At 38.8% G+C, this 12,020-nt stretch overlaps 1 gene segment (V, D, J or C); it reads left to right on the forward strand.

Moving 5' to 3' along the window:
• Positions 1–6,747: 6,747 nt before the first annotated feature.
• Positions 6,748–11,600, forward strand: LOC311267932 (Ig heavy chain V region 5A-like). The segment is given in 2 exons: positions 6,748–6,790; positions 11,296–11,600.
• The last annotated feature ends 420 nt before the right edge of the window (positions 11,601–12,020 follow it).

A 12,020-nucleotide genomic window follows, 5' to 3' on the forward strand; every position in this document is an offset into this window, starting at 1 on the left:
CAATATGTCCCAATCTGTCTTGGTTAATACATTGCCCATAGCTGATGAGCAGTACTGCACTCCTTCCAGGCTGCATCCTCCAGCACATCCCTCCATCCTCATCAACCCAGCAGCCTTGGTACCAAAGGAGCTGTTTAAACCCTGTAAGACCCACTGTTGCAAATTTACAACATCACTTTTAACAATTCTAAAAAAAGGCCTGCAAATGTTTTTTTCTCAAGACCACATTTACATAATTAATGGGTCCTATTGTTTGTCCTCACAATGATATTGGATAGAATAAGTGTTTATGGGTCCGGTCATCTGGCCATGAACTCACTCTACCTGCAAACTTCCCGTTGAGCTCATCTCCTTTTTTGCATATGATTTGTCAGGATTCATGTAAGTATAATTCCTTAATTACTTTTTTTTGTGTGTGTGTTTATTACAATGTCTAGAACATGTACATATTTAGTTATTTTGGAAAACATTCATCAAATTTGATTTAGAGCTTGTTATTGAAAAAAATTTAAAGTGTTAGATGATTCATTGTAACTAAGCTCTAAATGTGTTTTTCTGTTAAATTTTAACTTAGTTTAGCTTAGACCATAATTAAACACATGAATAAAGTGTATGGGGTATTTGAAACTCCTTCATCTACAGCAGTATTTGAAACTCCCTGTATCTTTGTAGTTTTTTTGTTTTTTGTTTTTTGTTTTTTAACTTCTAAATGATCCTGAGCTATTTTTCTCAGTGTTGCCCAAGTAGCAGTTTGTAGCATTAGGAGATAGAAAAACAGGTTCTGAATGTTCTGGATTTGTTGGGGGGATGCCTGTTGCATTGTTCAGGGACAGGTGTAAATGGTCTTGAATGTGAACCTGTAAGTGCTCTGGGGGGATGCATGTGTTCCTTTTAGTATGATAGAGAGCATAATAGGCCAGCCAGACAGTATTGTTTGAATGGAGTGGAATTTTGATTAGCATTTGTATTGAAATGATAATACTTATGGACATACTAATGGAAATACTTAGATCTCTACCCTCGACACATGGTCTACCACCCTTGCTATTCTTTTAGTTTATCTACTACAATATAAGACCCATATGTATTTTTCTTTATTTAAACTTTATTATTTTTTACTTTTTTCATTTCAGAATGCCACCAGCACAGAAAGGTCATCTATTCAGTGTGCAGGATGTGATTGCTGCAGTCCAAAATAGAGAGAGCGATTTTGAAATGGACTCAGATGACACTGACGCAAGTGACTCAGAGAATGAAGATGCAGGTGAAACGGACAAAGAAAACCACCAACCCATTGACTGCCCAGCCAATAATGATGTGGACATCAAGCCCCAACCAAAAAAACACACTGTGCCCCGTGACAGGTTTCGCTGGCTGAAAAATGAGTTTATCAGTCCCAATACTGATTTTGTAGATTTTGTTTTGTAAATACATTTTTCCCCAATATTTTTATTAATAAATGCTTATTCATAAAACTATGATTGTTGTGTGATTATATATACTGTTATGGGGCTAAGTAAGCAATCAACCCTGCAAATGAATACTTAAATGTTCTGTATATCTGCTCAGACAAAGTGAGTACAAACACAGAAATTCTGCTCCCAGCTATGCCCAATGTTGCAAATTTACAACATTTCCCTAAAAACTTACTAAAATGTAAAACATTTGAAAACTCTTTAATTTCTACATCAGAGGCCTCCTAAAACAATATCTGAGAGGTCAAAAACAGCCCCAGCACCCACATTGCTGGGATCTGTGTGAAGTTTAAAGGGCAAGTTTTGGTGCTGCCAACACTGGGGCTGAACACAACAAGGCTTTTACACTGTCAAATGCATTTTGACAGTTTGAAGACCAAATATATTCGGCTTTAGCTTTTAAAAGGCCGAAATAAATAAATAAATAAAACATTGGTCCCCAATTTCATTAAATAAATCCGGTCAAGCTGTTTCCTCCCTGTGAGGAGGAGTCAATGCAAAACTCAGATGTCTTCCTCCTCTACTTATCTGACTGCAGAGAGGATGACAGAGAACAGTGGACACACAGTTCAACATGATGGACTATAGGACAGGACTGCTGCTTTTAACTGTCTGCTGGGCAGGTGAAGATCTACACTGACCTTGATTTGCCATTTTAATTTTGCTGCCATCTTAATGCATGACATGTGTATAATTTTTTGGTTTGACAGGTGTTGATGGTCAGACACTGACAGAATCTGAACCAGTGGTTAAAAGGCCTGGAGAATCTCACAGATTGACCTGTACAGTGTCTGGATTCACAATCAGCAGCTACTATATGCACTGGATCAGACAGGCTCCTGGAAAAGGACTGGAGTGGGTTGCTGCTATTTATGACATCAGCAACATCTACTACTCTCAGTCAGTCAAAGGCCGGTTTACCATCTCCAGAGTCAGCAGCAGACAGCAGGTGTATCTGCAGATGAACAGTCTGAAGACTGAAGATTCTGCTGTTTATTATTGTGCTCGAGAGCCACAGTGACTGGAGTTGGTTGAGCAGCTGTACAAAAACCTACAGTACTCATCTTTACTGGCCTGGAAGAGCCCAAGCATGAAGTATTTTATATCATACATAATTATTTTATATTTTTAAATCTGTTTCTGAGAAATATTGACAGTAAACATTAAATGAAACAAAACTCAATAAAGGTCACTTGTTGATAAAAGGCCGAAAGACAACACAACAATGTGGTCACTGAAATAAAACTAATACAAAATGTAAACATTTCTACAAATTAAGGACACTGTACATTTTGTGGAGTCTAAATGAGTCATAATATGAAGGAGAAAAATAATGTTACAGTTTCTTGTATAAAATCACTAGAGGGCAGTCAGTGACAAGTTTCTCTCTCCTCTGTTACTTAAAGGAGACTCTGTGTTCTCATTGATATTAACTGACTGACTCTCAACACTCAGATGTTGTTTTTGCATTTTATCTCACAGGTTTCAGTTCCTGAGCAGCTGTTTTCCTCTTGAGGCTCCAACTTTCTCTGTATGTCTTCAAACATCTGCTGACACTGAAATTATTAAAAATCTTTTATGCCAACCAGCAGCATCAGACAGAAGTTTCCATACTGTTTACATGATGCTGTCTGCTGTCACTTTGCTGCAAATACAGGAAGTACACTAAGTGATCAAATGCTGCAACTTCAACAAGCTGTTCTTACATTTGAAGTTAATCTTAAATGTGATGTAGGAGGTGCTGACAGTAAATAAATTCTCTCAGGAAAACAGCTCACATCATATTTGAAGTGTTTTAATGATTTGAAAACATGCTGAACACACTGTAAACATGTCTTATAGAAAGCAACATTCTTGGTGGTTTCTCCTTTTGTTTCCATGACACATCATCATTAATGTTGTAATGTTGATTTTCAAGAATATGTTTTCCATTATCTATAGTTCATGTAATATTCACAGTGAGAATAGTTGTGATAATCATTTACAGCTGTTTCATTTCTGTAAGTTGAGTGTGTAATGAAATGAAAATATCATACGTAAAGTTGAGGTGATTTCCAGGCATGTTTTCACTCTGCAGATATAATAACAGTCAACAGACTCTTCTATTGGCTCCAGTCAGACCAACATTGATGCTTCATGTGTTTGATTCTATGCAAACTCAGTGAGCTTCCTTGTTACTCAGCTATAAAAACTTCACATCAGGCTGTCAGTGGAGTTCACAGCACGTCAGTTTCAACATCAACCATGTTTTCTGTAGCTCTGCTGCTGCTGTTGGCAGCTGGATGTGAGTCTCTCGGGATTTGTCAAAGTCAACAGTTCTTCTTTTGGAGTTTAACTTGATCATTTGTTACAAAACATTTTTCTTTTTTTAACAGGTGTGAAGTGTGAACAGTTGACACAGCCAGCCTCTGTGACTGTGCAGCCAGGTCAACGTCTGACCATCACCTGTCAGGTCTCTTATTCTGTTAGCAGCTACTACACAGCTTGGATCAGACAGCCTGCAGGGAAAGGACTGGAGTGGATTGGGATGGCAGCTACTGGAGGCTCATACTTCAAGGATTCTCTAAAGAACAAGTTCAGTATCGATTTAGACTCTTCCAGTAACACAGTGACTCTAAATGGACAGAATGTGCAGCCTGAAGACACTGCTGTCTATTACTGTGCCAGAGAGTCACAATAACACAAACCATCAAGAGACCTGAACAAAAACCCCTCAGTGCTTGAACACTTGTAACATTAAGCCACCAGAGGAGGAGCCCTCAGACCACTAATGATGTCAACACTGACACTGTTAGAGAGGAATAGACACATTTAACAATGAAGAAGTAAAAGAAACACGAGCTGGTTTATGAAAAAACAAAACAAAAAGCGTCTTTTCTTTCTCACTCAAAATATATTAGTGAATTAATGACATTATTTCAGCTCACAACTGCATTTTAAAAAGCTCTCTATCCAAACAAAAACATGAAACATAAATAATGATTTTTATTCCTATGGCAGTTTAATTTCCCCTGATGTCCTTAATAAGGAATGCCTTATGAACACTTCATCACAAAATCAACACGTCATTACAACACAAGGAACAACAATTGTTGTCATTTGTTGTTTTTCTGATTAAAATACTCACTTTAGTGGCATTGTAAAATGTATCAGCTATTGTCAAATTCTTGACATGCACAGTACTTTATAATGAGGGGCAACCAACTTAAATGATGTGGTTTTCAAATAGTTGCTCAAATAATACTAAACAAGAAAGAGTTTCTCTTGAGGGAATGACTCATGTACAGATTCTCCAGTTTCACCAAACAGTAACTGAGATCCAAGTCTAATCCAGTTCAACACTGTGAGGAGGAGTCAATGCAAAACTCAGATGTCTTCCTCCTCTACTTATCTGACTGCAGAGAGGATGACAGAGAACAGTGGACACACAGTTTAACATGATGGACTATAGGACAGGACTGCTGCTTTTAACTATCTGCTGGGCAGGTGAACATCTTTTAAGAATTTGATCAGACATATTTTCATTTGTGCTGTGAATGTAACTCATCACATGTGCGTCTTTTTGTCTTGACAGGTGTTGATGGTCAGACTCTGACAGAATCTGAACCAGTGGTTAAAAGGCCTGGAGAATCTCACAGATTCACCTGTACAGCCTCTGGATTCACATTCAGCAGCTACTATATGCACTGGGTCAGACAGGCTCCTGGAAAAGGACTGGAGTGGGTTTCGACTATCAGTAATGGTGGTGGCAGCACTTACTACTCTGAGTCAGTCAAAGGCCGGTTTACCATCTCCAGAGACAACAGCAGACAGCAGCTGTACCTGCAGGTGAACAGTCTGAAGACTGAAGATTCTGCTGTTTATTATTGTGCTCGAGAGCCACAGTGACACAGGAAGCAGCAACGCTGTACAAAAACCCAACATAGCAAAATAAGTTGAAACATTTTGCTATTTATATCAACACAAATTAATTACAGTTTAAGAAAATCAACACAATCAGAGAAATATCATCTCAATAAAACTACTTGAATCAGAAAGGATCAATTATAGTTTTGGTGTTCTAACATAAGTACTTAAAGGATAAGTACCGTTTTTTACAACCTGGACCTTATTTCTGGCAAAATATATGGTCATTTACTCACCCAGATAACTTTGGTGTCATTCGGCGTCGTTCGGACGAAATTAGATCCAGTGTAGCGGCGATATATCCATATAATGGGAGAGACGGGGCAGCGACACACAGCCTCTATATAACACATTATCTGCCACGAAACTAGTTAATTTCATCAATATTTTGTTATGAAATGCTAGCGCTATTCCCCTCTGAGTCCGGGCTCGTCCGTTATCAACATCCGGGGTCAAACTAGCAGTAGCAGCTACAGGTAAACAAGCCGCGCTGTCGCAGGTGCGCGCGCAGCTCAGAGACGACATCTTCCAGGTCAGAGGTAGTAGATCAGCCTACAGACCCCGGATGTTGACAATAGACGAGCCCGGACTCAGAGGCTAATAGCGCTAGCATTTCATAACAAAATATTGATGAAATTAACTAGTTTCGTGGCAGATAATGTGTTATATAGAGGCTGTGTGTCGCTGCCCCGTCTCTCCCATTATATGGATATATCGCCGCTACACTGGATCTAATTTCGTCCGAACGACGCCGAATGACACCAAAGTTATCTGGGTGAGTAAACGACCATATATTTTGCCAGAAATAAGGTCCAGGTTGTAAAAAACGGTACTTATCCTTTAATTATTCTGTATATGTGAGTGTGTTTTCTTCAAAATTATTCTTTCTTCTTTCACATTTCAAAATAAATATTCACATCAAAACCCTACGTTTTTGACTGTTTCTGAGAGGACATTTGATTTCACTGCAGCTGTTTTGTTCTCCAACATGTAGTTTAGGACGACTGAGGGCATAAATAGTCTTGTGACCTTCATGTGAATGTAGTATTGTTTGTCTTAAATAAATGAAAATGTATTAAATGAAAAAAATAATTTCATATATAAATTAAATATTCTGTTTAAAATAACGAAATCAAAATCAGTGTTTTGAAATTGAAATTAACACATTTTCTTACATATGTGTCAAAATAAACATAACAACTTCAAGCTATGACTGACAGCTGAGTGTGTCCTTCTTTTATATCCTGTCAGTGTTCCTCTCTATGCAAAGTGAACTTCCTCACAGTCTGCTATAAAGACTTGATATCATGCTGTCAGTTGCAGCAGAAGAAGAGAAGCTCCCATCAGATCACTTTCAATACCAACCATGTTCTCTGTAGCTCTGCTGCTGCTGCTGGCTGCTGGATCCTGTGAGTCTCACTGAGGCAGAGACACTGACAGTATGATCACAGCACACTGACTGTTCACTGTTATTACACTCATTCAATATTCAACATGTTTTCCTCCACAGGTGTGAAGTGTGAACAGTTGACACAGCCAGCCTCTGTGACTGTGCAGCCAGGTCAACGTCTGACCATCACCTGTCAGGTCTCTTATTCTGTTAGCAGCTATCGTACACACTGGATCAGACAGCCTGCAAGGAAAGGAATGGAGTGGATTATAAGAGGAGGTGGTGGATGGAGCACATACATCAAGGATTCACTAAAGAACAAGTTCAGTATCAACTTAGACTCTTCCAGCAAAACAGTGACTCTTAATGGACAGAATGTGCAGCCTGAAGACACTGCTGTGTATTACTGTGCCAGAGAGACACAATAACACAAACCATCAGTAGACCTGAACAAAAACCCCTCAGTGCCTGAACACTTGTAACATGAAGCCACCAGAGGAGGATCTCTCAGACCACGAATGATTTCAACACCAGTTCACTGTTACAGTAAAGAAAGGACAGACACATTTAGCAATGAAGAAGTAAAAGAAACATGAAAAGGTTTATGACAATATTCAATAATGATAATATAGAATAGGGACATTTTCCAAAAAGTGTGTTCTCTGTCTGACTTACAATAGTGAAATAACGACATTATTTCAGCTCCAACTGCATTTTAAAAAGCTCTTTATCTAACAAGAAAATGAACATAAATTATGTGTTTTATTCCTACTGAAGTTTACTTTGCTTTGATGTCCTTTAAAAGGTTTGCCTCATGAACACTTCAGCAATGATAAAGTAAAAGGAATACAACATATTTCATTACATTTACAATAACAATAATTTCTAATGTACAGTATCAGAGACATTTTCCAAAGATTTTCTTCTCTCTCTAACTCGCAATTTTAATGTGAATTAATGATGTATGATTAATGATTATTTCAGCTCATAACTATGTTTTTTAACAGTTTAAAAGAAATGAAACAAACAAACAAAATATTATTTTATTCCTACTGGAGTTTTCTGTCCCCTGATATCTAAATGATATTTAACGATCACCACTGATGTCCAGGTGACCACCTCACAGGCTTCAAAAGAAACATTTTTACTGTGTAATCTTGTTGAATGAATAGACTAAGGGTCCACAGGCGCCCGAAACAGTGTGTCTGCAACTACATTGTCAGTCCCCTTAATGTGTCGGATGTCCAAATTATATGGCCTCATTAGCCTGATTATAGGGTTATGCAGTGACTTCAAAAAGGTGAGGGGGTTATCGTCAATGAAAACTGTCAACTTAGATACCCCAGAGCCGACACAGACATTAAAATGCTGCAGAGCCCAAACAAGTGCCAAAGCCTTGTTTTCAATCACTGAATAGTTGTATTGATGCTTGTTAAATTTTCGTGAGAAGAAGCTCACGGGGCAGTCTACCCCATCCACATACTCCTGCAACAGGACGGCCCCAACACCCACATTGCTGGCATCTGTGTGAAGTTTAAAGGGCTGATCAAGTTTTGGTGCTGCCAACACTGGGGATGAACACAGCAAGGCTTTTACACTGTCAAATGCACTCTGACACTTTGAAGACTAAATATATTCGGCTTTAGCTTTTAAAAGGTCGGTCAATGGTGCAACCACAGACGAAAAGTTTTTGCAAAAGCTGCGATAGTAGCCTACCAACTCCAGGAAACGTATCAGCTTTTTCTTGTTTTTTTTTTTTACAGAAATGAAATATGACAGACAAATGTTAAAACATTAATCCCCCAATTTCATTAAATAAATCCGGTCCAGCTGTTTCCTCCCTGTGAGGAGGAGTCAATGCAAAACTCAGATGTCTTCCTCCTCTACTTATCTGACTGCAGAGAGGATGACAGAGAACAGTGGACACACAGTTTAACATGATGGACTATAGGACAGGACTGCTGCTTTTAACTCTCTGCTGGGCAGGTGAAGATCTACACTGACCTTGATTTGCCATTTTAATTTTGCTGCCATCTTAATGCATGACATGTGTATCATTTTTTGGTTTGACAGGTGTTGATGGTCAGACTCTGACAGAATCTGAACCAGTGGTTAAAAGGCCTGGAGAATCTCACAGATTGACCTGTACAGTGTCTGGATTCACAATCAGCAGCTACTATATGCACTGGATCAGACAGGCTCCTGGAAAAGGACTTGAGTGGATCGCCTATATATACAGTAGCGCTGCCTACTCTGAGTCAGTCAAAGGCCGGTTTACCATCTCCAGAGACGACAGCAGACAACAGCTGTATCTGCAGATGAACAGTCTGAAGACGGAAGATTCTGCTGTTTATTATTGTGCTCGAGAGCCACAGTGACTGGAGTTGGTTGAGCAGCTGTACAAAAACCTGCAGTACTCATCTATACTGGATTGGAAGAGCCCAAGCATGAAGTATTTTATATCATTTATATTAAATCTGTTCCTGAGAAATATTGACAGTAAACATTAAATGAAACAAAACACAATAATGGTCACTTGTTGATAAAAGGCCCAAAAAACAACAATGTGGTCATTGAAATAAAACTACTACAAAATGTAAACATTTCTACAAATTAAGGACACTGTACATTTTGTGGAATCTAAATGAGTCATAATATGAAGGAGAAAAATAATGTTACAGTTTCTTGTATAAAATCACTAGAGGGCAGTCAGTGACAAGTTTCTCTCTACTCTGTTACTTAAAGGAGACTCTGTGTTCTCATTGATATTAACTGACTGACTCGCAACACTCAGATGTTGTTTTTGTATTTTGTCTCACAGGTTTACAAAGTTTCTCTGTATGTCTTCAAACATCTGCTGACACTGAAATTATTAAAAATCTTTCAGCATCAGACAGAGGTTTCCATAATGTTTACATGATGCTGTCTGTTGTCACTTTGCTGCAAATACAGAAAGTACACTAAGTGATCAGATGCTGCAACTACAACAAGCTGTTCTTACATTTGAAGTTAATCTTAAATGTGATGTAGGAGGTGCTGACAGTAAATAAATTCTCTCAGGAAAACAGCTCACATCATATTTGAAGTGTTTTAATGATTTGTAAACATTCTGAACACACTGTAAACATGTCTTATAGAAAGTAATATTATTGGTGGTTCCAACACCCTGTGTGCCTCTTGACAGGATCAGTAAGAAACTGCGCTAAAATGACAAAGCATATGAATTTATTAAACTGTTGAGTTTGTTGTTTTGGACACCTATTTTGTGGAGCTCTGAGAGATAACGTCCCCTGCTCAGTACAGTAGTACAGATACAGGTGTGAGCACACCCATTACGCATTGACGACACATTAGAGGTCTGATCACTCACCATTTGGAGGAGGTCTTAGACGGGTGTTCCCACAGTCTTTGAGCAGTGTGTTGGCACGTGGCCTCTGGGCCACATTGAAAAACTGCCTAGTCGACAAAGCTCTAAAGTTTTACATCTTCAGTGGAAGATTGTCATTTAGAAAAAAGTTACATTTTTTCATGACACCATCAGTCCAGAAATTAGTTGCCATGACTTTTTTCTACAGTGTCTGCTGTTACTCTACTTGAAAATGTGTGTGTGTCACATGTTCCCTCTTTAAACCTGTAGAGGAGGTCTATGCAAACTCTTCTCTTATAAACACACCATCAGTAACTTGTGACAGAAACCTGTGACAGCTTGAGATATATTTGAAACACTGAGATCAGAGAGCTCATCAGACAGAAGTTTCCATACTGTTTACATGATGCTGTCTGTTGTCACTTTGCTGCAAATACAGGAAGTACACTAAGTGATCAAATGCTGCAATTACAACAAGCTGTTTCTTACATTTGAAGTTAATCTTAAATGTGATGTAGGAGGTGCTGACAGTAAATAAATGATCTCAGGAAAACAGCTCACATCATATTTAAAGTGTTTTAATGATTTGAAAACATGCTGAACACACTGTAAACATGTCTTATAGAAAGCAACATTATTGGTGGTTTCTCCTTTTGTTTCCACGACACATCATCATTAATATTGTAATGCTGATTTTAAAGAATATGTTTTCCATTATCTATGGTTCATGTAATATTCACAGTAAGAATAGTTGTGATAATCATTTACAGCTGTTTCATTTCTGTAAGTTGAGTGGGTAATGAAATAAAAATATCATATGTAAAGCAGAGGTGATTTCCAGGCATGTTTTCACTCTGCAGATATAATAACAGTCAACAGACTCTTCTATTGGCTCCAGTCAGACCAACATTGATGCTTCATATGTTTGATTCTATGCAAACTCAGTGAGCTTCCTTGTTACTCAGCTATAAAAACTTGACATCAGGCTGTCAGTGGAGTTCACAGCACGTCAGTTTCAACATCAACCATGTTTTCTGTAGCTCTGCTGCTGCTGTTGGCAGCTGGATGTGAGTCTCTCTGGATTTGTCAAAGTCAGCAGTTCTTCTTTTGGAGTTTAACTTGATCATTTGTAACAAAACACTTTCTTTTTTTAACAGGTGTGAAGTGTGAACAGTTGACACAGCCAGCCTCTGTGACTGTGCAGCCAGGTCAACGTCTGACCATCACCTGTCAGGTCTCTTATTCTGTTAGCGGCTACTACACAGCTTGGATCAGACAGCCTGCAGGGAAAGGACTGGAGTGGATTGGGATGGCAGCTGGATCCAGAACATACTACAAAGATTCACTAAAGAACAAGTTCAGTATCAACACAGACTCTTCCAGCAATACAGTGACTCTAAATGGACAGAACGTGCAGCCTGAAGACACTGCTGTGTATTACTGTGCCAGAGAGACACAGTGAGAGACAATAACAGGAGAGTCATACAAAAACTACTTCCTCTATTTACCAACACTGGAAAGATTTATGTGTCTCAGTTTAAAGCTATGGTCTACGATTTGAAAGATTTGTTATTATTATTAACATCATTTAGATGGTGGTTATGACCCAATAGTACCACCTACACAATGTGGAGAGTAAAAGGAACCAAAAAAATCCATTCTCTCTAGTGTCTGTAAAACTGAAAAGAAATTGACCAATAGGAACCATCCGGCCCGGATGGCTCCTATTGGATCAATTTTCCGATCCAATCCTCGCTCACTCTCCTGCTCCTGCTCACGTCTGGTCCCGACCCACTTCCGCATTTGAAACTACAAGCGGACAAGAGGTTTGTTTTGCCCTGAGCTGTTCAGCTGCCTCTGCTCGCCTCACCGACAAAGAGTC

The sequence above is a fragment of the Pagrus pagrus genome (assembly GCF_965226575.1).
Source record: "Pagrus pagrus genome assembly, chromosome: 13".
NCBI classification, from domain to species: Eukaryota; Metazoa; Chordata; class Actinopteri; order Spariformes; family Sparidae; genus Pagrus; species Pagrus pagrus.